At 43.4% G+C, this 27,532-nt stretch overlaps 1 long non-coding RNA gene across 1 annotated transcript in view; it reads left to right on the top strand.

The window, feature by feature from the left end:
- Positions 1–10,068: 10,068 nt before the first annotated feature.
- LOC140456795 (uncharacterized) overlaps positions 10,069–27,532 on the top strand; it is a 31,255-nt gene continuing 13,791 nt past the window's right edge. The window contains exons 1-3 of the long non-coding RNA XR_011953131.1: positions 10,069–10,119; positions 10,673–10,779; positions 24,686–24,803. This is a non-coding gene — a long non-coding RNA (uncharacterized lncRNA). The remainder of the gene's footprint in view (positions 10,120–10,672; positions 10,780–24,685; positions 24,804–27,532) is intronic.

The raw sequence follows: 27,532 nt of genomic DNA, 5'->3' as shown, positions 1-27,532 counted from the left end.
TATCTACTTGCCCGTCATGTCTACCATTGTTTTGCAGTCACATTTCATTCTGACATACAATTTTAGCTAATACAAAAGCAATTATATATTTCCTCCACATCGTTTCCATTCTTGTTGACTCAGCTCGTGGCTAAAACAATTCCACACTGGTGTGAGTTTATTTTACTTTGTAAAATGGAATTGCAGAATTGCAGAAGTAACATTAATTTACCTATATCCCACAGAACCAAATGTAGGCTGTCAAAGTTTGCATGTGACACTTCGATAATTAGTGGAACAAAGTGAGTGGAGGACTGTGAAACTTTGCAGAGGAACATAGATACATTGAGTGATTGGGTAATGATCTGTCAAATGAAATGGAATGTTTGAAAATAGAAAGTTTATACTCTTTTTGGTTGTAGTAACATTAAAAAAACTTGAATGTTAAAAAGTTGCATCATTTGCTCTGCAGAGGGACCTGAGCATCCTTCTGCATGAAGGTTGGTCACCAGGCACAACAATCAGTTCAGAAAGCAAATGGAATTTTGTCCTTCATTGCTGAAGGGATTATGTTTAAAAGCAGAAGTTATGTTCCTGCTGTATTTGGGTGCTGGTGAGGCCACACCTGGAGTACTACATGTAGTTTTTATCTCCTTAGTTGAGAAAGGGTGTACTGGCACGAGAGGGGGTGCAGAGGAGGTAAACTATGTTGATTCCAGAGTTGAGGGAGTTACCTTAAGAGAGACTGGGTAGATTGGGATTATATTCATTGGAATTCAGAAGAATGGAAACATAAAAAATAATGAATGGAATGGATAAAATAGAGGTAGAGAGATGTTTCCATTGGCAGGTGAGGCTCGGACAAGAAGGCATCACCACAAGATTAGAGGCAGCAAATTTAAGACTGAATTGAGAAGGAACTTCTTGACCACTTTGGAATTCATTGCCCAGGGAAGTAGTTGATGCTAGTTCAGCAAACGTTTTTAAAGCTAGGTTAGATTTTTTAAAAAAGTAATTAATTAATGGACACGGTGAGAACGTGGCTAAATGGTTCTGTGTCCACGAAATGATCAGCCATGATCTTATTGAATGGCAGAGCAGGCTCGAAGGGCAGGACGGCCTTCTACTGTTCCTAGTTCTTTTGCTATCTCTCCCTCAATCCTGACTTGGAGGTTTTGGATTGGGATGGATAAAAGTAAAATTCACAGAACACCAGGCTATTGGTTAACAGGATTATTTTGGAATCAATGGGTTTGCTGCTTGTCCATCAGGTGGTTTTCAGATGGTGTTGTCATTTTTAACTCTAGTAACTCATGAACAGCAACAAAAGCCACGAAGCAAGCCACATGCTCCAGCCAACAATGGTGATTGATGTCAGCGGCGGACCAATAGAAAGGCAGGAACAGAGCTGGAGGACCTGGCGGGGCAGTTGGTCCTCCGACCAATCAGGGTGAATGAGGGGCGGGACGAGACTGTACCATGTGATCATTCTCGCAGTCGGTTCGGGATGTGTGGACGGAGAGCTGTTGGTAAACATAGAAATAAACAGCAGCAAGCAGGAGGGAAATGGTGTTGGTATGGGTTGAGAGGGTTTATAGAGATTTGGTGCACATTGGAAAATATAAATTTGAAACTTAGTCCCGTTTTTGCAGTAAACGGGAAAATGCCTCAACCAGCGATTGAGTCGAGTTAGCACCACCAACTTTATTCGGGGCAACGATTCACTGGACACGTGCAGCCGCCAGCTTTGTAGGGGGCAAAGTTCAGCGGGACGCATGTGCAGCCTTTTCTGGCAGAGAGTCATAGGGCAGGATTTACACAGAGCATATTCACATCCAGAGAAATGGATGTTTTTTTTCCCTGGATTTATATGTCATTCATTTAAATGATTTTTATGTGAATAGAGTTAGTAAGTTTGCAGGTGACACCAACATTGTTGGTATTGTGGACAGTGACAAAGTTTGTCTCAGAATACAATGGGATATTGATCGGATGGATCAATGGGTTGGGGAGTGGCAGATAGGGTTTAATTTAGATAACTGTGAGGTGCTGCATTTTAGAAAAGTAAATCAGAGCAGGACTCACACACTGAATTGTAAGGTCTTGGAGAGTCTTGCTGAACGAAGAGACCTTGGAATGCAGGTTCAAAGTTCCTTGAAAGTAGAGTCGCAGGTCGATAGGACAGTGAAAAAGGCATTTCGTATGCTTCCCTTTATTGGTCAGAGCATTGAGTAAAGGAGCTGGACAGGACATTGGTTAGGTCACTTTTGGAATATTGTGTGCAGTTCTGGTCTACCTCCTGTCAGAAGGAGGCACTGAAACTTGAAAGGTTTGAGAATTGATTTTCAAGGATGTTGCCAGCGTTGGAGGATTTGAGTTGCAGGGAGAGGCATAATAGGCTGGGGCCATTTTCCCTGCAGTGTCATAGGCTGAGGTGTGATGTTATAGAGGCTTATAAAAATCGTGAGGGCCATGGATAGCATAAATAGACAAGGGTTGGTGGAGCCCAGAACTAGAGGATATAGGTTTAAGGTGGTGGGGGCTAGGTGGGAATCCAAAAGGAGCCTAAAGGGCAACGAAAATTTTAACATTTCAAAGGCATTTGAATAGGAAGGGTTCAGAGGGATGTTGGCCGAGTGCTGGTAAATGGGAATAGATTAGGTTAGAATATCCGATTGGCATAGATGGGTTGGACTGAAGAGTCTGTTTCTGTGCTACACATCTCTGACTGTGGGATCATAAAAGTGAACATTGCTCTTATTCATCTCTGGGCTGCTTGATGTCCACTTGTTTGTTATCTAGCTTTCTCAGTCTCTCGTGTGTATTTCTGCTCTGTGTAGTATTTTACTATTATGTTCACAGACCTCTTGGTAAATGATTTGTCCACTGCTGCCCGGCTCCTGACCTTATGATCTATTATCAGGTTATTTTTTTCCACAATATCTTTGATAATCAAGAGTTCTTTTTTCCAATAGTGAGTGGATTTTCCTTCCATTTCTGGCAGTCAAATTCTGCACCATTTTCATTCCCTAAAAATCATATTGCACTCCCTGAAACATGTGTATTTCTCCTTCCACAGATACCAATGATCAAGGCCAAAGCTCTGTTGCCTGTTGAGAAGGTGATGTTTGACTTTCTTTTACTGCTGTAGTTGGAATGGTGAAGGTGTTCCCACAACGTGGTTGGGTCGGTGACATTACAGATTACTCACTCAGAGATAGTGAAGAGTAGAAGATATCTGTGCAACTCAACACAGTTTTAATTTCACAAAAATATTGAGAACTTTTGACATAAGGCCACAGATGGAGAATATGATGTCCAGTAACCAAACCTTTGTGAAATAAGCAATTTTTCAGGAATGAATTTAAGGAAGAAAGCAGATCTTAGACGGTTGAAATTCCAGACCGTGTTGCCTTGGAATCTATAGAAACAGTCACACAGCTGAACTCAAAAATAAACACATCATTGGGAGTATAAACTAAAATGAGTTATTGAGATGTGAAAGGGTGTGTGGTGGAAGGAGATAGGAATGATTACAGCCAGGAATTAAACCAAGGGTGTGAAAGTAGATTGCTGTTGCTTATAAATGGCAGCCTTTTGATGGATCAGCAAGTTCTGGTACAAGTGAGCACTTGGGTTGTAGAGTTTTCAATATTCTGGAGATTATAGGGAGGGTGATGTTGGATGCTGGCCAGGAGTAGGTTTAGATAATGAAATCTTTAGTTCACAAAATGAATCAATTAGAGTTTCAATAAATGAGCTGAGGTCTGGTGATATCACTGAAGTCGAAATAGAGGTCTTGGAGTGGGACTGGGCTGTTACCCTCAGCTGTGGGATTCAGCTGTTTGTCAGTTTGTGAATCAAGTCTGTATCAAGCTCAGGAGCTGATTGGCCCTGGAAGAAGCCAAACTGGGCGTCACTGAGCAGGTTATTGTGAACATGTGCTTGACAGCACTATCGATGACAACTTCTATCACTTCACTGCTGAGCGTGTGTGGACTGATGGAGGGAAATTGGCTGGATTGGATGTGTCCTGCGTTTTTGTGTTGAACAACACTGGGAAACATTTCCCAAAGTCGGTAGATGCCAGTGCTGAAGCACTACTTGTCTTGGTGGGCAACAAGTTCTGGAGGAGAAAGTGAGGACTGCAGATGCTGGAGATCAGAGCTGAAAATGTGTTGCTGGAAAAGCCCAGCAGGTCAGGCAGCATTCAGGAACTCATTCCTGAAGAAGGGCTCATGCCCAATACGTCGATTCTCCTGCTCCTTGGATGCTGCCTGATCTGCGCTTTTCCAGCAACACCTTTTCACCAAGTTCTGGAGCACAGCCATCAGTATTATTGCCACAATGCTGGCAGAGCCCATAGCCTTTACACGACTTGTCCATTTCTTGATCTGGTTTGAAATGAGTTTTCAACCAATTCGATTCACATCTGTGATGTCAGGGACCAATGGAGAAGGCTCATCCACTTGGCTCTGCTGGCTGAAGATTGCTGCAAATGCTGTCGTCTTATCTGTTCCATGAATGTGTGAGGCCCCTCCATCAGTAAGGGTGGGGATACCTGTGATGCTTCCTGCAGTGAGTTGTTTAATTGTCCATCACCATTCCTGACTCGGTGTGGCAAAACTCAGATCTGATCCATTGGTTGGTTGATCACATAGGTCTATTTGGTGTTGCTTGCACTGTAGCTTCACCAAGTTGGCACCACATTTTTAGGTATGTCTGGTATTGCTCCTGATATGCCCTGCGGAACTCTTCATTGAACTAGAGTTGATTCCCCTGGCTTGATGTTAATGGTTGACTGGGGGATATAACAGGCCATGAGATTTCAGATTGGGCTGGAGTACAGTTCTGCTGCTGTTGTTGGCGCACAGTGAGACAGAAGTTGCAGGGTCAAGAGGGCTGATTGTGTTGTTGTATTTTCCAGTGCATTGGTAGATGTAATGTGGTCCATCCAGTTTCATTCCATTGTTGAGACTGTGAAGTGGTTAATTCAATGAGTGATTTGGTGGGCCAGTGTCAGGAATGCAACTTTAAAAAAAAGGCTTTGTGATTTACACATGAAAGAAGTGAAACTATCATTGTATTCGGATAGATGAAAGACTCAACTATCAAGGTATTTTTCAATGGATAATTTCAGTTACATCACACTATAAATTTTTGCTATAAATTCTGTGCCTTAGAATTGTGCCCTCCACAATCACCTGATGAACGAGCGGCGCTCCGATAGCTAGTGTGCTTCCAAATAAACCTGATGGACTATCACCTGGTTTTGTGTGATTCTTAACTTAGAATATTACAGCACTGCTAACAGGGCTGCATGTAAACAGCCTCAGTCCAGTTAATCAATACATTCGGAAGGATTTCCTCCAAGTTTGATGACACAATATGAGTCAAAACCGTCAACTTCAACCCGCAATGTTGCTCTTAACAAAAACTTCAGGCTGACACAAAGCTCCCCACCCCACTGCAATGTGGTAACTGGGCCCGGCCCAGAAATTGGAACTGGGACATTTGTGGAGTGTGATCTCAAAGGAAGCGAGCAAACACAATTCTGACAGATTAGTCCTCAAAGATGAGTAGCAAGTTTGAGACAAGGCAGGTGGTATGCCTTCTTGTACATAGCTTGGACATGCGGTTCTCCAGCACTGTGCTTTCTATAGTGAACTTTATTTACAAAATAGATCGAAAAAATACTAATCTCCAAAAGTGAAAGGTTCATTGTAAACATGAGCATAGTTTCCACACTTAAGTTATACAAGCACGCCTCAGTTTAAAAACAAGATTTAACTCAAAGTAACATTCCATCTCAAAATTAGCCAAGTGACACCAGTAATAAAGCTCATCCATCCAATGAGGCACTTCAGCACAACATCCTGCAGTGTTGCACACAGCCACCTTTACCAAAGAATGATCACATGTCACAGAATTGAAGGCCAAGAGCATGTCTGTTTAAAGGAGCAGAAGTCAAACTCAATTTTTGGAAGGATTTTTACTAAAACTGAATGAACATTTAAATCTCAGAGCGTAATCTTTGCTTTTTTAAACAAAGTGTGTGGGAAACATCCCACATCTTGCTAAACGTTCACTTCGGTCTGATACAGAGAGCCAAAGATCAAACAAACATCACACTTTCCATTCACTTCTACAAAGGGCTGACATCACATTTCTTCAGGATTTAAAATATTTTATAAATTGTTTGTAAAATCATTTGTCACATTAAAGAACTGGACAATAAATGTCATTGTATGCAATAAGAGTGAATCCTGTGAGAGCAGATTTAGCTTTGGAGGGTAGCGTATGCGCTTTCTAAATTCTGGGAGCACTTTGGGAGACTGTTCCCAGATGGTGATAGTGAGCATATCTGGAATGCACTGTTTAGATTTGGGAATCCATGGGAGACAATCTGTGGTTTCACTAAAACTTGGCTTGCGTTGGTGGTGTACAGTAAGCAATTCATAAAGTTACTTTTGTATTGTTGTTGACTACCCGAATGGTATTCAAATCTGCCAGGTTGACTTCAATAGTGTACATGCATCTATTGTAAATATTTGGGATATGCCAGAACTGCCCAGTGTTTGACGAATTCAGGGGGGACAAAAAATCACATGGAGTAATTTGAAATTAAGAATCCAAGAGGACGTAACCACTGAAGTATTCAATTCAAATAGTTAAATGGAGTGCTCACATTTCAAATACCTGTTATCCATAGGAATGGATGGACTGACAGAATTGGGACCAAATTCCGAGCTGGGGCATGTGAAATGTGCTTTGATAAAGTCACCTGCATTTACCAACAATAATTTGACAAGCTCGGAAATTTAAGAAACAATACAAGCTTCATTGCTTCTCCAATCGGGTCCCAAGCTCTGTGAAAAAAACAATAATGTTCAGGTTTATTGCATACACTCTGAAACACGTGTTTCTTCTCCAGATCCTGCAAGTTTCCCCAAAGAGCATAGTCCATCTAAATGATGTTGCTAACTTTGGCTTACTCATTTCTTTCCTAGCCTCTATAGCCTGAAGAGAGGCCAGAAGCAATTACTCCCCATTTGTGGGAACATTACCGACGAGGATTTTTTTCTTTCAGAATTGACTTCCTTATATTCAGTGCCCAGAAAAGATAAAAAGCTTGTTACCTTTTATAGAGCAATGATTCAGTGGGAGTAAAACGCTAACCTTTTCTTGCTTAACAATCAAGCTGCCTAAATTTTAAACATGAACACTTCTTAATCGTTCACTAGATCCTAACGAAATATTTTGTGCAAAACAAATCACGTGATACATAGTTATTCAGCTAATAATACAAGTTTGTTCATTGAAGAACCCAGACGAAAACGTCATGTAATAATGTGAGTTTGATATACCTTAATCATCATTTCAAGTGCATTCTCTGCATAAATTCTCCGTTTCCTCCTCGAAGTATTCAACTTCTTGAATAATTGAGAGAATGAAGTCACAGTTGTACAACACAAAATGCCCATGCTGACCAGATATCAAAAATTAATCTCATCCCATTTGCCAGCATTTGTTCCATATCCATCTTAAACCCTTTCTACCGATTATCAGTTTATTTTACTTTATCAGCACTTGAAATACTGACATTTTTTTCTCTCAACATTGGTTAAAGAAATCATAAGTTCAATCATCTAAGTTAATTTTGTAATCTTTCACAAAGAAACAAGTGAGAACAACATATAGCTGAGTGCAAAACAAAATACTGCAGCTGCATGATATCTGGAAATACTCTAAAGCTGAGGCACTGATCCTACATAAGTTTGTCAGCACGGTTTAAATAACTGACAATAATTTTGTAATGTTTTAGCCTTCACATAGTTAAGGTAAATGTGAGATATCTGAATTTTTGAATTGGTTCCTATTGCACTTTGATCAACAAAAAGTATTCTTGGTTTAATCTACTCAAAGGAGAAAGTGACGACCAAAGAAGCTGGACGTCAGAGTCGAAAAGTGTCATGCTGAAAAAGCATAGCAAGTCAGGCAGTATCCGAGAAGCAGGAGAGTTGATGGTTCGGGCATAAGCCCTTCATCAGGAATCACAGGCTTCAGAAAAATAACTGGCATCGACTTATGCCAATACATATGTCGAAGCGTCAGAGCATGTTACTATCAGATTAGGGACTAATTTCAGATTTGGTACCATTCAGTGCAACATTTCAGTATGATATTTATATATGTACGTAAAAGAGAAGTTGTCTAAAATTACAAGCTCGAGAATGATTATAGAATTAAATCTGGAAATAAAGCTGGTGAACAAGAATGGACAAGTGAAGTCACATCAGTATCGCCTTGGGCAGTGTCAAGTAAGAATTTGAGAGCAGAGTTGCCACTTTGGTGTAACCTGCATTCTGACCAAATTGCAGCAAACATCTGTTCAATTTCATCTGCAAACTATTGAACGCAAAATCCTCCTTGCCCAATAATGAGGCAGCATTTTGGGATGTCATTTTTAAAATATATTATTTTCAAAGTTACTCGCAATTAAGAGTGATCACTTGGTGCTGTCTGCATAACACAGTACGAAAAGGAATTAACAGAAAAAAACATTATAACCCAAATTCACAGTCACAAATTTATTGATATTGCATGGGTCCAGCATTGATAAGTAATCGAATTTTAAGAATAAATACAGATAAATTTACTAACTACATTGGAGTACAGTCAAGTTTCTTACTGAACAGCGACAGGATTGTACAGAATCCGCATGGATTTAAGAGGGGGAATCGTACTTAGCAAATCTACTGAAAGAATCTACAGAGTCGAATATTAAAGTAAGAAATTGCAGGACATTTAGAAAAGATTATCACTAAACATGGTAGACTGGGTTTTGTGAAAGAGAAACTATATTTGACAAATTTGTGACAGTTCATTGAGGAGATAACAAGCAGGGCTGACAAAGGGCAATCCAATGATGTTCTGCATTTGGATTTTAAAAATGCAAATGATAAGGTGCTACATAAAAGTTAGTTGCACAATTTAGGAGCTCATGGTATCAGCGTAATGTATTAGCATGGACTGAGGATTGGTTAACTACACTGGCTGTTGCTGAGTCCTCACTTGCAGTGCTGTATACAATGTTAGCTCCGATATTTCATAAAGGATAAACCAACATCGGAAACCATTCAAAAAATATTCACTTAGGTGCTTAGAGGACGAAAGGGTTGACCTATCAAGAATAGATAAGCAGGGGTGATCTTATGGAAACAAGATCCTGAGGAGCTTGACAGAGTAGATGTTGACTAGATCTTCTAGCACCAGTGAAGTCTCAAACCAGGGGACATTACATATGGGAACATTCATTGTAGAAAAGGTAAAGATTTTTTTTCTCTCTGTGAATGGCTAGAATTTTCTCGCCCAAACAATTGTGAAAGTTAAATGTGGGAGGGGAATGGTTGGGTTACTCTTCAGAGTGTTGTTCTGGCTTGTTGGACAGAAGGGACTGTTTCTCCACAGTAGGGAATCGATGATTCTGTCGCAAATTATTTTAGAGGGCAGATAGATTTTTCAAATATTGAGCAGTCGAGGGCTATGCGGATCAAGCATAAAAGAAGTGTTGAGATCTGGGTTGACCCAGCCATGATCTGATAGAATGGGGGAACAAGCTGAAGGCGATGAATGCCCGACGCCTGCTCCGATTCCTTGAGGCTCCATTTCATGTTTTTTTTGTTTCCAAAGAAGAGCGTGATACAATGTGCAAAAGATCTCCGATGTTGTGAAAATGGGGTGTTTATGTACTGGTTCCGATGGCATTGATTCATCAATCACAGCTATACAGTCATGAGTAGGAAGGCAATTCCCTCCATGAATAAAGGAAATCTACTGCAGAGCTCACACAATGGGAATTCTTAACCTCAGTAAACTTCGTCATCACATTACCCAACATATCAGCTTAAGCAGGACATCCTGCGCATGCTCTAGTCAATAAGGCGACGCCGGGTGATTGATGTCAGCACCGGACCAATGAAAGGAAGGTAGGCGGATCTGGATAACCGAGCGGGAAGTTCGTCCTCCAACCAATCAAAGTGAGTGAAGGGCGGGGCTAAACAACCATGTGATCACCCTCGCTCGCGGCGCAGAGTCGCTGTATTGACTGTTCGGGAAGTTACGGAGAGAAAGGATACGGTAAGGAAAGAAATAAACAAGAAAACGGGAGAAAAACTGTGTTGCTATGTGCGGAGAGGTTTTACAACCAAATTGTGCACGTCGGAAAACACAAATTTGAACGTCCAGTCCTGTGTTTGCAGTAAATGGGGAATTGCCTCAGCACCGCTGCATTCCCGAGTGAGTGCAGCCATCGCTATTCGGGGCAAAGATTCACTGGACACGTGCACCGCAGCCATCTTTGTAGGGGGCAAGGTGCAGCCAGGCGCATGTGCAGCCATTCTCTCGTATCGAGTCATTGTGATCATTGCAGCCAATACTGCTCTGATTCACCTCTGGGCTCCCTCGTAACCACTTTGTCAATATCTAACTTCCTCAATCTCGAACCATGGGTGTATTTCTGGTCTGTTTACTACTGTATTATTACTTTTATAGACCCTTTGTAAATTAGTTTTTCACTGCGGCCCAGCCCCTGACCATCTGCTGCTCTATTATCAGATTACTTTTTTCTTTTTCATTCCCTGTAATCCATTTTGCACTCCCTGAAACATCAACTGTGTTTCTCCTTCCACAGATACCAGTGATTAATGCCAAAGCTGTGTTGCCTGTGGAGAGTGTGATGTTTGACTTTCTTGTTCAGCTGCAGTTTGTGTGGTGAAGGTGCTCCCACAATGTGATTGGGTAAGAGGCATTACAGGTTATTCATTACAGCAACAGTTATTATTTGAAGATAATGTCCAAATCCAGAACAGTTTGTAGTTTTATTATCATGCTTATAATTTCACAAAAATACGATTGAGAACTTTAGACATAAAGCCATGGGTGGAGATTTTAGGTCAGGTGACCAAAAGCATTGCCGAAAAACAGGTTTTGAGGGATATCTTAAAGGTGGAAAGCAGACCTGTGAGGTTTTGTCTGCAAATTCCAGACCATGTTGCTTTAGTAACTGTAGAATCAGCCGCAGAGTTGAAGTAATGAATTTAAAAAAAGTTGGAAGTCTCGAAGAAAATGGGTTGAGAATTCGGCAAAGAATGGGTGGTGCAGGGAGCTAGGGATGATAACAGCCAGAAATCAAATCAAGAGTGAGAATTTTAAATTGTTGTTGCTTATGAATCGGAGCCTTTTGACTGATGAACGTGTTTGGGGAGAAGTGAGCACGTGGGCGATAGAGCTTTCATTTTTTTCTTGAGATTACAGGGAGGTTGAATTTGGGAGGTTGGCCAGGAGTGTGTTTGGATAATGAAGTCTGGAGATAACACATGTTGGATGAGAGTTTCAGTATATGAGCTGAGATGAGGGTAGAATCAGCTAGAAATAGTGGTGTTGGAGTGGGACTGGGCTGACCCTCTCACCTCAGGTTGTGAATCAGGCGGTAACACAATCGGGAGCTGAGTGGCCCTGGTGGGGCCTAAAATGAGTGTCGCTCAGCTGGCTGTTGCTGAGCAGCTGCTGCTTGATAGCCCTTTGATGACATTTTCCATCACTTTACTGCTGATCGAGTGTGGACTGACAGAGGGAAGTTGCCTGAGTTGGATTTGCCCTGTGTTTTTGTGTTGAACATCCCTGGGCAATGTTCCACATTGTTGGTCGATGCCAGTGCTGGAGCGGTATGTGGCTTGGTGGGTGGCAATTTCTGGAGCACAAGCTATCAGTACTATTGCCAGAATATTAGCAGGACCTATAGCCTTTACACTACTTAACCATTTCTCGATATTGTTTGAACTAAATTGAACTCGCTTAAAGCTCACATCTGTGACGTTAGGAACCACTGGAGAAGGCTGAGACGGATCATCTCACTTTGCATCTGGCTGAAAATTACTGCAAATGGTGTCAACTTATCTTTTGCATGGATGTGTGAAACCCCTCCAGTAAGGGTGGGGATTTCTGTGAAGCTTCCTGCAACGAGTTGTTTAATTGTCCATTACCATTCACAACTGGGTGTGGCAGAACTGATCCATTGATTGTGGGATCATTTAGCTCTGTTGCTTGCTGCTGATGCTGTTTTGAAATGCCGATGGTCCTGTTTGGTAGCTTCACCAGGTTGGCACTTACTTTTTAGGTATGCCTGGTGCTGCTCATGGCATGCTGACCTATCCTGTCCATTGTGATGGGTGAGTGCGGGATGTACAAACCCATGAATTTAGATTGTGCTGGAGTACAGTTCTGCTGCTGTTTTTTTATCCCTGAGTAGGAGAGTCCAGAAACAGAGAGCATAGGTTGAGGGTGAGAGGGGAAAGATATAAAAGGGAACTAAGGAACAACTTTTTCACGCAGAGTGTGGTGCATGTATGGAATAAGCTGCCAGAAGAAGTGGTGGAGGCTGACAATTATAGCATTTTAAAGGCATTCAGATACTTGATATGAATAGTGAAGATTTAGAGACGTATGGCCCAGGTGCTGGCAAGAGGGATAAGATGAGGTTCGGATATCTAGTCGGCATGGACAAATTTGACCGAAGGTTCTATTTAGTGCTGTTCATCTGTGACTCACAGCTCAGTCGGTTTCGGTCTTTTCAAAGATAAATCTTAGTCTGTTTTATTTTAGGAAAGCTACAACATTCAGTAAAGCGACGGTTTATTTCTTTAAGTCCACATCTTATGATACTTTGATTCAGTTTTTTAATATAAAATATTGGTACTAATTTATTCTAGAGTAGTGTTTTATAAAGCTGTAAGACTATGTGCCTTTTTCTGGGTCTGTGGACTGTTAAGGTGCAGAGATGGCCATTCGTACAGTGTGCTCTTCCTGTTGGATTTCGGAGATTAAGGAAAGTTTAAATTATCCTGATTGTCTGCAGGTAGTGAGGATGCAATTCCTGGAGGATTTCATGGACCCGATAAACGTAATGAAGAATTTTCAGGAACCGGAGGAGGGGTGTGGGGGCGGTGGTATGATAGGTGGCAGTTTCAGAAAGGCAGGAAAACTGCCGATCCAGTCAGGTAGATGGGTTTCCTCTCGGAAAGGGAGGAGTGGAGGGCAAGTAGTGCAGGAGTCTCGTGTGGTTATTTCCATCTCAAATAAGTATACTGTTTTGCAAAGCATCAGGGGTAACAGACTCTCGGGAATATCGCACTGACAGCCAAGTTACTAGTGTAATGTGAGGTATATCAGGTTCTACGCGATCGATGGTGATAGGGGGCTCTGTAGTCTGCAGCACAGACTGCAGTTTCTGACAGTGAGACATCAGAATGGGGTGGTCCCTCCTTACTGCCTGGGTGAAGGATGGCTCCGAGGGTGCAAAATATTCTGAAAGAGGATAATGACCAGTGGGAGGTCGCTGTACATTGGTACCAATGACATAAGAGAAAAGGATGAAGTCCTGATGAGAGAATATAGCAAGTTAGCCTGGAGGATAATAAGCAGGTCCTTGTGGGTAGTAATATCTGGATTACTCCCGGTGCCACATGCTAGTGAGAGTAGGAATAGCAGGGTAGAGCAGATTAATGCGTGGCTAAGGATCTGATACAGGGGAGAAGGATTCACATTTTTGGATCATTGGAATCTCTGCTGGGGTAGAATTGACATGCATAAGAAGTATGGATTACACCTGAATTGGAAGGTGTCTAATATCCAAGCAGGGAGATTTGCTAGTGCTACTCGGGAGGCATTAAACCAGTGAGGGCGTGGGGGTAAACCTAAAGAGATAGTAAGAAAGGAGGTAAGTCTGAGGCTGGTACAGTTGAGAAGTTAGACAGGCAAGGCAGGCAAGGGCAAGGCACAGTAGGACTGACGAGGTACAATAGACAATAGGTGCAGGAATAGGCCATTTTGCCCTTTGAGTCAGCACCACCATTCATTATGATCATGGCTGATCGTCCACAATCAGTATCCTGTTCCTGTCTTATCTCCGTAACACTTGATTCCATTATCTTTAACAGCTCTATCCATCTCTTTCTTGAAAGTATCCAGAGACTTGGCCTCCATTGCCTTCTGGGGCAGTGCATTCCATGTGTCCACGACTCTCTGGGTGAAGACGTTTCTCCTCAACTCTGTTCTAAATGGCGTCTCCCTTATTTTTAAATGGTGTCCTCTGGTTCTGGACTCACCCATCTGTGGAAACATGCTTCTTGCCTCCAGAGTGTCCAACCCTTTAATAATCTTGTAGGTGTCTATCAGATCCCCTCTCATTCTTCTAAACTCAAGTGTATACAAGCTCAGTCGCTCCAATCTTTCAACATGATCATTCTGCCAGTCCGGTAATTGACCTCATGAACCTACCCAACACTCCCTCAATAGCCACAATGCTCTTCCTCAAATGTGGAGACCAACACTGCACACAACACTCCAGGTGTGGTCTTTCCAGGGCCCTGTACAGCTGCAGAAGGACCTCTTTGCTCCTATACTCAATTCCTCTTGTTATGAAGGCAAGCATGCAGTGAGCTTTCTTTACTACCTGCTGTACCTGCATGCTTGCTTTCATTGACTGATGTACAAGAACACCTAGATCTCATTGTACTTCCCCTTGACCAAACTTGACTCCTTTTAGATAGTAATCTGCCTTCCTGTTCTTGCTTCCAAAGTGGATAACCACACATTTATCCACATTAAACTGCATCTGCTATGCATCCGTGCACTCACCTAGCCTGTCCAAGTTCATCTGTATTCTCATAACATCCTCCTCACATTTCACCCTGCCACCAAGCTTTGTGTCATCAGCAAATTTGCTAATATTACTTTTAATATGTTCATCTATATTATTACTGTATATTGTAAACAGCTGCGGTCCCAGCACCGAACCTTGTGGTACCTGCAGTCACTGCCTGCCATTCCGACAGGAAACGTTTATCACTACTCTTTGCTTCCTGTCAGCCAGCAAATTTTCAATCCAAGTCAATCCAAGAAATTGAGGGTCTGGTCAAAAGGATGAAGGAGGGATATGACAGGTACAGACAGCTGGGTTTGAGTGAATCCCTCGGAGTATAGGGGCAGTAGCAGTACACTCGAGGGAAAACAGGAGGGCAAAAACGAGACATGAGATAGCTTTTGGGGAAAGAGGTTTAAGGACAATCCAAAGAAATTCTACAAAACACTAAGGACAAAAGAGTAACCAGGGAGAGAATAGGGACCCTCAAAGATCAACAAGGCTGTCTGTGGAACCACAGAAGGTGGGAGAGATGCTATCCGAGGATTTCATGTCAGCTTTTACTGAAAGAGGATATGGAAGCTAGAGACTTTGGAGAAATAAATCGTGATAACTTGACATCTATCCATATTACAGAGGTTGTACTGGATGTCTTATACATGAAGCTGAGTAAATCTGTGGGACCTGATCGGGTGTATCCCAAATCTTTGTGGGACGTTAGGGAAGTAATTGATGGGCCCCTCGCTGAGATATTTCTATCACCGATAGCCACAGGTGAGGTGCTGCAAGACAGGTGCCATTATTTGAGAAAGTTGATGAGGAAAGGCCAGGGAACAATACGCTGGTGAGCTTTAAGTTAGTGGCAGACAAGGTGTTGGAAGGAATTCTGAAGGACAGGTTTATATGGAATTTGAAAGGCAAGAAGTGATTAGGGATAGTCAGCATAGCTTTGTACATAAATCACTAACTTGGACGTCAGAAAGGCATTCAAAAAGGTTCCACATAACAGGCTGGTTAGCTAGTTAGACACCATGGAATACGGAGAGAACCAGCTATTTGGATACAAATTGGCTGGAAGGTTGGAGACGGAGGGTAGTGTTTTTCGGACTGGAGCCCTGTGATGAGCAATATGGTGCAAGGATCGGTGCTGGGTCCACTGCTTTTCAGCACTTATATCAGTGACTTCTATGTGAATATATGAGGTATAGTTAGTAGGTTTACAGTAGACATCAAAAGTGGAGGTGCACTGGACAGCGAAGAAGGTTACCTCAGAGTACAATGGGACTTCAATCAACTGGGCTGAGGATTATCAGATCGAGTTCATTTCAGACAAATATGAGGTGCTCCATTTTCAAAAAGCAAATGAGGGCAGGAATTATACACTTAATTGGAAGTTCCTCGGGAATGTTGCTGGAAAAAGAGACCTTGGAGTGCAGGTTCACAGTTCCTTGAAAGTGGAATTATAGGCAGGGTAGTGAAGAAGGTGATTAATGGACTTGCCTTTACTGGTCAGTGCATTGAGTAGTGGAGTTGGGACGTCATTTGGCGGCTGCACAGCACATTGATTGAGCCATTTCTGGAATTCTGGTGTCAGTCCTGTTCTCCCTGCTATCGGAATGATATTGTGAAACTTGAAAGGGTTCAGAAAAGATCTGCAAAGATGTTGCCAGGGTTGAGGGTGTGAGCTACATAGGTAGATGTTGAATAAGCTGGGGCTGTTTTCCTTGGAGCATCGGATACAATTGTGAGGGGCATGGATAGGGTGAAATCCCAGGGTCTTATTCCCAGTATATGAGAGTCCAAAGCTTGGGGGCACAGGCTTCAGCTGTGAGGGAAAAGATTTAAAAGGGATCTAAGGGGCAATGTTTTCCAGCTGAACATGGTATGTGTATGGAATAAGGTGGCAGAGGAAGTGTGGAGGCTGGTACAATTACCCAATTATGCCTTGAGATGTTGTATGTGATTAGCAAAAATTTAGAAGGATATAGGCCAAGAGCTGGCATATGGGATGAGATCAATTTAGGATATCTGGTCGGCATGGACAAGTTGGATCGAAGGGTCTGTTTCTCTGCTGTACATCTTTATGCCACTACTAAAATTAAGATGGGTTTCTCTTTTATGGAGAGTTAGCAGAAGATCATATAATTCTTCTTGGAGCTGAGAAGGTTAGGCAGTAATTTCGACCAGGAGCAGATTTGTTTCCAGGATATTTAATTTATAGAGAGACAGAGGGAGAAATTATTAACGTCACAATTTTTAGTTACTACCTTCAGGTAACTGGCAAATAATGCCGGTTAAAAATGTGAAGATTATTTTACTAACTAAGTTCTGAGCATCTGGAACAGTTTGACCGACAGCTGGATGCAGATTCAGTCGTTATTGTCAGAACAAGTTTGGAATTTAACTTTTTTAAGGACGGATCTGGAGGGCTACAGACAAATGGGAGGTGAGTTGGGATAGACTGGCCCTATCTTCAGAGGGGGAGAGTACAACCCCAATGGGCTGAATAGCCCCAAACCCCTGTGCTCTGTGTTCCTGCCCCATTCACTGTGAATGATGAAGCTCATCCCAGGGCAGAGTCATAAAGACCTCCAGAATGGAATTAGACCCTTTGTCCGAACTGGTCCATGCCGACCAGATATCCCAACTTAATCTAGTCCCATTTGCCAACATTTGGCACATTTCCTCTACACCCTTCCTATTCATATACCCATCCAGATGCCAAATGGTGTAATTGTACCAGCCTCCACCACTTCTCTGAACAGAAGATTCCATACATGCACCAATCTCAGTGTGAAAAAAGTTGCCTCTTTGTTCACTTTTAAATCTTTCCCCTCTCACTTTAAACCTACACCCTCTTGTTCTAGGCTCCCCCACCCCAGGGAAAAGACCTTGTCTATTTTTCCCATCCATGCTCCTCATGATTTTATAAAACTCTGAGGTCACCCCTCAGTATCCGATGCTCTTGGGAGAATCCCACTCAGGTCACAATGGGGCCCGGGTGTTTGACAAAACTTCAGACCAATAGGAGAATTGGCGTGATCCTCCAGCCAATGGGAGTGAATTAGGGTGGGTCCCGCAGGCCAACACGGCCATGAGCTGTGCAGGTGCAGTGTCACTGTGAGGGGGGACCTAGTAGTGAGTGTGAAGGGAGTGGGAGAGACTGAAAAGTCTGGGGAAGAAATGGAGCTATTGTGGACTGGGAGGGTTTATAAACACACGGTTTTAGGTTGCTAGACCTGAATTAGAAATTCTTGGTAAATTAGAACCAAAAGAACTGCGGATGCTGTAAATCTCACACAACAACCAAAAGGTACTGGTAAAGCTCTGCAGGTCTGGCAGCATCTGTGAAGAGAAATCAGAGTTAACATTTTTTATCCGCTGACCCTTCCTCAGAACTGATGTTACTGAAAAGAAATGTCGGTTTATATGCAGAAGGTAGGGGTTAAGCAGTAAATGATAGGTGGTGATAGATTCCAAAGAAAAATGGGAGCAGTTGTACAAGGGAGTGGATAACGATCTGACTGGGGGGAGGGTAAATAGCTGTTTCTGGGGACTGTTAGTGACTAACCATAGGTAATATGTAATGGTAGGCTGTAATAAAAAGGCCTGGCATGTGGGTTAAGAGGCTAGGGCGCTAGGACATTGGAGAGGTCAGGACCTAAACTTATGGAATTTGATACTGGGGCTCGAGGGGTGCAGGGTCCCCAAGTAGAAGATGAGGTGTAGTTCTTCCAGCTTGCGTTAACGTGTGGTGCTGGAAAAGCACAGCAGGTCAGGCAACATCTCAGGAGCAAGAGAATCGACGTTTTGGGCATATTCCTTTCATCAGGAATGCCGGGATTGGGGAGGGGGAGTAAGAGGGCGGAGAGATAAATGAGGGATTTGAGGGGTTGGTGGGAAGGGAGCAAGGATGTCGGTGGAGGGTAATGGAGAGAGGGTGGAGTGGATAATTGGAAAGGAAGATGGACAGGTGGGACAGTTCAAGAGGGTGGTGTCGAGTTGGAGGGTTGGATCTGAGATAAGGCAGGGGAGGGGAGATGAGGTAACCTTGATTCTGTGGTTAAAGGGTCCCAATGTGGAAGATGAGGTTTTATTCCTCCAGGCGGCGGGTGGCTGGGGTTTGGTGGTGGGGTTGGCCCAGGACTTGCATGTCCTTGGCGGAGTAGGTGGGGAAGTTGAAGTGGTCGGCCACAGGTTGGTGCATGCATCCCAGAAATGTTCCCTGAAACATTCCATAAGTTGGTGTCCTGACTCCCCAGTGGAGAGGAGACCACATCGAAAGTAAAGGCCATGATAGTTGAGGTGTTTGGATGTGTAGGAAAATCTCTGCTGGATGTGGAAGGGTCCTTTTAGGGGTGAGGGGGAGGTGTGGGCACAGGTTTTACACCTCTTGCTTTGACAAGTGAAGGGGCTGGGAATGGAGGGTGGGTTAGTTGGAAGCATGGATCTGACTAGGAATTCACAGGGATTGTTCTCTGTGGAATGCTGAAAGGAATGGAGCGGGAAATATATCTGGTGGGATCTGATTGTAGGTGGTGGAAATGGCGGAGGCTGATGCGTTGTATCTGGGTGGAAGGTGAGGACTAGGGGTTTCTATCCTTGTTACAGTTGGAGAGGTGTGGTTCAATGGCAGAGGTGTAGGAAGTGGTGGAGATGCACTGGAGAGTATTGTTGACCACGTGGGAGGGGAAATTGCAGTCCTTGAAATACGGGACGTTTTGGTATGTTCTGGAGTGTTCTGCCAGCTTGCATCAAGCTTCACTGGAACACTGCAGTAAGCATGAGACTGAGATGTTGGCCAGGGAACAGACTCGTGTGTTAAAATGACAGGCAACTGGAAGCTCGGGGTCTGTTTTGCAGCAGAACGTAGATCATCAGCTGCCATTTCCAGCACCTCCACTGAGATGCTGCCAGACACAGGTTCCTGTCCCTTCCATTAACAGCTGTGCACCCTCCAAGCCAGATCGTTATTCACTCCTTTTTCTTTCCAAAAGTTCCTGTCTCTCTTTGTGCTCTGTCCCCACCTATTATTTACTCTTCAACCCCTATCTCCTGCAGTCCAAAGATATGCAGGTTCCGTGAATTGGCCAAGCAAAGTTTCCCGTAGTGTTCAGGGATGTATAGGTTAGGTGCATTAGTCAGGGGAAATGTAGAATAATAGGGTCGGCGAATGGGTTTGGTTGAGCAAATCTTCAGAGAGTGGGTGTGGACTTGTTGGACCCAATGGCCTGTTTCCACTCTGTAGGGATTCTAATTTTCCCAGCTACCGTCGGTTCTGAGGAAGGGTCACTGGACCTAGAATGACCCTTGGTGTGTGCAGGGGGAGGAAACTGGAAAGGGGAGTTGGATCCAGTTTTGACTGGGAGGGTTTAATTACACTCTGAACAGGTAGTTAGGCCTGAATTAGAAACTCTTGCTCCCACGTTTACAGCAAATGGGAAAACGGCTGTGGGCCTCAGGCCGTGATAGGTCCTGGGTTATGGTCACCATGTTTACTTGGGGCAAGGTACAGCGAGGCACATAGACATGTCCTCTTCCTGGGTGGGGGAGCGGTGATTTGAAGAGGAGCATTTACACATCAAACACATACCAAGAGAAGTGTTTGCCTTCACTATTCATCTTGCATTGACTGTGAGCTTTGTTTTGTGAATTCATTTTATAGGATATTAATTGAGAATAGTTGAGACAGGGATCTCAAAAGCAATTTTCTATCATCAGCAGGGTCATCAGGATCTGAATACCATTGACACTGAACTGTAGAAAGGAGGAAGGTGTGTCTGTTCTGTCTGTGGGAAAGTGTTTTTATTTCGAACAAAAAGATATTCAAATTTGTGGTTGGATCACCCTTTGGGTTTGTGCTCTGTTCTGGGCCCTGCAGCTGTGGAAGGAGATATTGCCCTGAGAGGGAGCACAGATTGATCCAAATTACACCTCGTCTCTTTGTAGGAAATGTCAGATTTTGTCCCAGTCACCCACTTCATGATGTTTGCCTGGAAACTCCTTATTTTCAATTCACTGCAAACTTCTCATTAAAATTCCTTATGGACTCAAATTGCAGCACCATTTTGGTTCGAATGTTCCAGATTCTGACAACTGTCTGTTCATCCAGAAACTGCTGAAGTCTATGTTCACTCTGGGGTTACCAAGGGCTGAAGTGAAAGATGAGATACAATTCCTCATCTCCCATTGAGATGAATTGGAACAGTAGAGGAGGCTGAGGGCAGTGTAGATGGGAGAAGGCAATAAAAATGACAGGGCTGCACTGTGAGGGCTGTTTGGCTCAATCAGTGTGTTTTGGAGTTGGGTGTAAACAGAGCGAGGGGAGACAGGGAGAAGGTGAACTACAGCTTCAGTTTTAGTTCCGGACATTCAGAAATTCACTTGGTCCCAATGGGAACAGGCAATTTGTAAGTGAAACCTGCTGAGTTTGTTTTTCAACAGTTTTTAATAATATAAAATGTCAGCTTCAGTAAAGATTGGGGCTTTTGATTATGATGGAAATGTTTGAAGTGAAGGAATGTTTCTCGCTCATTTAAATTCTCTTAATGGGAGTAACTAGCTGAATCTAGAGACACATAGTTACATGAGACCTCAGACCCATGGTCTGCTCCTCTTGTACAATGTGGAACATAAGGGACGCTTTCAGTGTCCCTGACGGCTACGTGTGCAGGAAGTGGGCCCACCTACAGCTACTGGGAAACTGCTTTTCAGAACAGGAGCTGTGAGTGGACTTACTGTAGAGCATCTGTGATACTGAGAATGTTATAGACAGCCGTTTTAGTGAGTTAGTCACACTGCAGGTGAGGATTACACAGGCAGAAAGGGAATGGGTGACCATCAGATCAAGTAAAACGTTCAGGAAGGAAGTGCAGCACTCCCCAGTGATCATTCCCCTTCTCAGACAGATATTGTGCACCGCTTGGGATTCTATACTGGGTGGGGTGTACTCTCAGGGGAAATCAACAGCCAGGTCCATTACACCACAGATAGCTCCGCTGCACAGAACGGGAGGAAGGAGAATGGCAGAGCTACAGTGACAGGGTCAGAGACAGACGCGTCTGTGGCCACAGACATGAATTCAGGACAGTGGAACCCAGGTCTATTTATTGATAAGTAGACAGACGAATAAAGGTCAGCGTCCCAAATGTAACCTTCAGCACTTGATCACCCTGAAACTCTACTTTCCTGGGAATGTGCACTTGTTCTGAGCCCTTCAGAGGGATTGAAGGGGATGGGGAGAAAACAGAAACAGGGTTGTGTTGTAGATCTACAAAATAACAGTCACCCTCCCCTCTTGGTCTCTCCCCTCTGTCTCCCATCGCCCATCGTACCTCCTCCCCACCACAGGGAAAAGACCTTGTGTATTTACCCTGTCCATGCCCCTACTGATTTTATAAACCTCTGGAAGGTCACCCATCAGCCTCTGACACTCCAGGGAAAACAGTGTATTCATCCTCTACCTGTACCTCAAATCCTCCAACCCTGGCAACATACTTGTAATTCTTTTCTGACCCTTTTCAACTTTCACAATATTGTTTTGATGGAAGGAGACCAGAATTGCACTGAATATTCCAAACATGGTCTAACCAATGCCGTGTACAGCGGTAATATGACCTCCCAACTTCTATGACTTCCCAACTCCTGTACTCTGTACTCTGACCATTAAAGGAAAGCATACTAAGCACCTTCTTCACTATCCTATCTTACTGCGATTCTGCTTTCAAGGAGCTATGAACCTGCACTCCAAGGTCTCTTTGTTCAGCAGCACTCCCGAGGACCTTACCATTAAGTGTATACATCCTGCTAATATTTGCTTTTCCAAAATGCCATACCCCACATTTATCTAAATTAATCTCCATCTGCCAGTCCTCAGCAAATTCAACCATCTGATCAAGATCCTGTTGTAATCTGAGGTAATCCTCTTCATTGTCCACTACACCTCCAATTTTGGTGTCATCTTACTAACATTACTTCCTATATTCACATCCAAATCATTTATATAAATTATGAAAATTAGTGGATCCAGCACCGATCCTTTGTGACACTCCACTGGTCACAGGTCTCCAGTCTGAAAAGCAACCTTCCACCACCCTCTATCTTCTACCTTTGAACAAGTTTTGTATCCAAATGGCTAGTTCTCTCTGTATCCCATGAAATCTAACCTTGCTAACCAGTCTCCCATGGGGAACCTTGTTGGACGCCTTACTGAAGTCCATCTAGATCATTTCCACTGCTTTGCCCCCATCAATCCTCTTGTTGTTACTTCAAAAAAATTGACTGAAGTTCATGAGAAGTGATTTCTCACACACAAAGCCGTTATTAATATCCAGGACTTAACTCTGTACATTGGGGTCTGTGTCACCCAATTATAGGTGTTAATATTCTGGATAAAGTTCACGTACACCAGCTTTGTGTTAGCGACTGTGTATTGAGTCTTGTTAATAACACCAACACAGGTGAGTTCCTTTTGAAAGGCAGTCCCTATATCCCTAACCCTCTCCCACCTGCTCTGTCTCCTCCCTCCCTAACATAGACAGTAAGTGGGAGGAGCTCACGGAGTTTCCATGTGATTGAGATTGAGAAATTCTTCCCTCCTTTCCACTAGCCCACCAAGAAATGGTGGTAGTGTCCTTACCTCTGGACCAGGAGGATCTGGTTCAGAGTTGAGTAACAGCATCTTTGAAGAGGCTGATTGGCTTGGTCATGTTTTCGATACTATCTTCCAGCTGTCCCTGCCTGAGCCTCCAAACAGAACCTTCCCGTAGTTTCTCTCCTGTCAGACTCTTCTATTGCTCCCTTTGTCCAGGATCCTCTTCTGCTACTGCACTGTTCCTGTCCCTCACTGATCTGTCCATCCCCCAGTGTCCTCCACATTCATTCATTGGTTACAATCCCATTGTCCCAGTTCTCCAGCCCCGCCCCCTCCATCCTATTAGGCAGCAGCTGCTGTCAATCACCCAGGCTCCTGTGAGATCTGGAGCATGTGCTATAGGAGGGGAGACCTGTGCACGGGGGCAGAGCTGGGCAATTGTTGGCGGATGTGTAGGGTGGGTCAATGCCAGGGAGGCTGTGGGTGTGTGGGATTAATCTGTCATTGGCAGCGTCCTCCCTCTGAAAACAGGACCCAGGTGAATGGCCCCTCCCCTGGTATCGTGACCAGTGGTCAAAGTATCAATGGGGAAGCATTTTGCAGAAAGTTATCAGAACTCTTGTGAAGATTCAGGAATGTTATGGAAAGGGAGAGGGGTGGGCCTGTAATTAGAGTTCTGATCTGTTCCATTTTAGTTCAGATATGATTTGGCCAGTGTGTGCAGGATGGTTCTCATCAGAGGTTGGACTGGGGGAAATGAGTATGAGGTTCCAGTTTGGAGGGAAAAAAATCAATGTGGGTCTGACCCTGGGAGGTCGGGGGAGGATTCATCAAACACCGGGAGGCTCCGAGTCAGACTCATTGATTTGATTAAATTTACTACAGTGTGGAAACAGGCCCTTCGGCCCAACCAGTCCACACCGACTCGCTGAAGAGCAACCTACCCAGACCTATTTCCCCTCTGACTAAAGCACCAAACACTATGGGTAATTTACCGTGGCTAATTCAACTGACCTGCACTGCCAGTCTTTGGATTGTGGGAGGAAACCGGAGCACCCGGAGGAAACCCACGCAGACACGGAGAGAATGAGTCCGAGGCTGGAATCGAATCTGGGACCCTAGTGCTGTGAGGCAGCAGTGCTAATTACTGTGCCATCGTGCCGCCTCTTTTTTTGGTTCTTAGTCTGCAGACAGGAGCTCTGAAACTGAATTCAGAGAATAGAGAGTGTTAGAACTGGGTGTGGAGGGAAGGAGTGAGGAGATTGGTTTGGATTTCAGTTCACAGAAGAGAGAAATTGTGAGACTGAGATTTAAAGCTTTGGGGGAAACAAAGAAAATACAATTTTATCCTATAATTGTCTTATGAATTTCCATCCTGTATTAACAGTTGTGACTTATTTTCTCTGTTGTAGGGTTCTGAAAGGGCGGATTTGTGGATGAGAAATTCCAACTGAACTTCCTGTTCAGTTTTGATAGTTACTTGATCCGTGCCGATCTGAATATCATTGGCCTTTTCATGTGGAAGGAAAGGTGTGTATTCTGTCTGTGGGCGAATATTTCAAATGTCAGTGTGTCTGGGAAAAAAAGTACCGAGACACAGCCATGTCCATGTTAGTGTGGTGACTGTGGAGAAAGAGTTCATTTGCTTTTTAAAGTCTGAAAAAACATGGCACATTTCCCATGAACAATTAAGTTACTGATTTGTTTTGTATGAGGACAAGTTTTTAATTAATCATGCAACCAGAAAGACACCAGGATCCCTGCACCATGGAAAATACTATGAAAACGGGATTGTTGTAAAGGGGTTAATTATCGATCATGGCTTGTAATCCATTGGCGTTGTCACATCAGTTCCAATGCCTTGGGGAAACACTGCAAATGTGATGAATGCAGTGTAGGTTTCACTTATTAAACTGTCAAAAGGTGCAGAAGAAATTTACAAGGAATTTGCCAGGTCTCAGGGGTCTGAGTTACAGAGAGATGTTGGACAAGTGAAGATTTTATTTTTGTTTAGAGCAGTGGAAACAGAGGGGAGTGTTTTCTGGAAGTGTATAAGATCATGAGAGGCATGGGTAAGGTGAATGCACTCAGTCTTTTTCTCAGGAAACCAAGGATTGGAGGGCATCAGTTTACGGTTAGAGGAGAAATTATGAAAGGGAACCTGAGGGACAACTGTTTTACACAAAGGGTGGTATGTATATGGACTGAGCTGCCAGTGGAAGTGGTTGAGGCGGGAACACTAACAACATGTAAAAGACATTTGGACAAATACATGGATAGCAAAGGGTCAGAAGCAAATGGGCCAAGTGCAGGGAAATGGGGATCGCGTGGATGGGCAATCTGATTGGCTTGGGCCAAAGAGCCTGTCTCAGCTGTAGGACCCTGACTCCAAGTATATTTACTAATTCTCCCGCTATCTCTGGTAGCACCCTGGGATGTATTCGATCAGGGCAAAGAGACTTGTCTACCTTTAGCTCCATTAGCTTGCCCAGTTCTAACACTTTGGTGATAATGGTTGTTTCTTGGTTGTCGCTTTCATTAGTCTCCTTATCAATTACTGGCATGTTCTTCGTATCCTCCACTGTGAAGGCTGACTGCTGTGTACTCATATTCCTGAACCCTGTTGGATAGGAATAACTAGGCACAGAACTCTGAGAGGTCTTCTTTGAGTCTTTTATTGATGAGACATGGCAGTTACTTGGATAGTGTACATGCAGAACACCTCCAGGCAGCATCAAGTAACTCCCCGCCTGTCCGACGTATGGCTCCCATTCTTATAACTTTGTGGTTTGTGGTTTTGAATGGATGCTGTCTCTCAATATTATCTCCATGGCAATGGCAGTTAAAAAGTCGAGTTAAACCACATACCCCTCCCCCACGCCCCTGTGGCTCAATCAGGTATCTGACAGGCGGTTCACTCTCAGTGGGGCTGTCTGTCAGGATTCTGATGTGGAAGAGCCAGTGTTGGAGTAGGGTGGGCAAAGTTTAAAAACCACACATCACCAGGTTATAGTCCAACAGGTTTATTTGGAAGTACAAGCTTTTGGAGTGTGCTGTGATTTTGAACTTGATCAGGATTATCTCTATGATAAGTTACAGAGGCCATATGTTCACCAAACAATAGGTTCCTTTCTAGCAGTGTAAACTGCTATTCCGGCCCTGGGGATTGCTACTCATCACTTTTCTCCCCCAATCCCATCTAGCTTTCTGTTGATCTTTAAAGTTTTTCTAATCTCCTAGTTTCTCCTTGGTCTTTGCCAATTTGTATGCTTTCTATTTCAATTTGATAAACTCCCTTATTTCCTTAGCCACCCATGGCAGATTATTCCTTTTCCTATAGTCCTTCCTTTTCACTGATATACACTTTTGCTGAGCAGTTTGGAAAAAAATCTCTGATATTCCTCCACTGTCCGTCAACTGTCCCACCCTAAAGTCTTTGCTTCCAGTCTACAATAGCCAACTCTTGCCTCATTCTATCGTAGTCTCCTTTGTTTAAGCACAGGATCTTGGGATTAGATTTAATATTCCCGCTTTCCAACTGTATTCTAAATTCAACCAGACTTATCACAAGTCTTTTTATCAGATTACGGGATGAGGCGATGTTACCAGGGTGTTTTGGTTTTCATTGTTAGAGACCTTAGCTTTGTAACAAAGTACAGGATAAATATTCACAACAGAATATTCTGGATGGTGTGAATGTACTACACAGTCTAAAACCATAAATCACTGTCTCCCCTCAGTTTACATGATTTGCAGATGCCGATGTTGGACTGGGGTGTATAAATTTAAAAATCACACTACACCAGGTTATAGTCCTTCAGGTTTAATTGGAAGCACACTAGATTAGAGTGTTGCTCTTTCATCATGATCCAATTAAACCTGTTGGACTATAACCTGTTGTTGTATGATTTTTAACTCACCTCAGTTTAAAATTGCAAAATCATTATCTCCCACATGCTTCCACACTATCTACGTTTGGACCGCTAATCCACCTGAATATACTGCTTTTTCCAAAAATCCCCTTTGGTGAAGGTGGTGAGTTTTGGATTCAGCTTTCCAGTTATTACCGTAAGAAGATAGGCCCTGGGCACAGGAGAGGCAATGCAGCCCTTCGAACCAGCTCCACCATTTAATACGGTGATGATTGAGCTCACCTCGGTCTCAACTGGATTTTCCTGCCTGCTCTCTCTCATCCTTCATCTAATTGCAAAATCAACATCTATATTTCTTCAGTAAATTTGCTCATTGTCCTGGCATCC

Source organism: Chiloscyllium punctatum, chromosome 31, assembly GCF_047496795.1.
Source record: "Chiloscyllium punctatum isolate Juve2018m chromosome 31, sChiPun1.3, whole genome shotgun sequence".
Classification (NCBI taxonomy): Eukaryota; Metazoa; Chordata; class Chondrichthyes; order Orectolobiformes; family Hemiscylliidae; genus Chiloscyllium; species Chiloscyllium punctatum.
The sequence above is the reverse complement of the archived record's forward strand: the minus strand, read 5'-3'. Positions and strand labels throughout refer to the sequence as shown.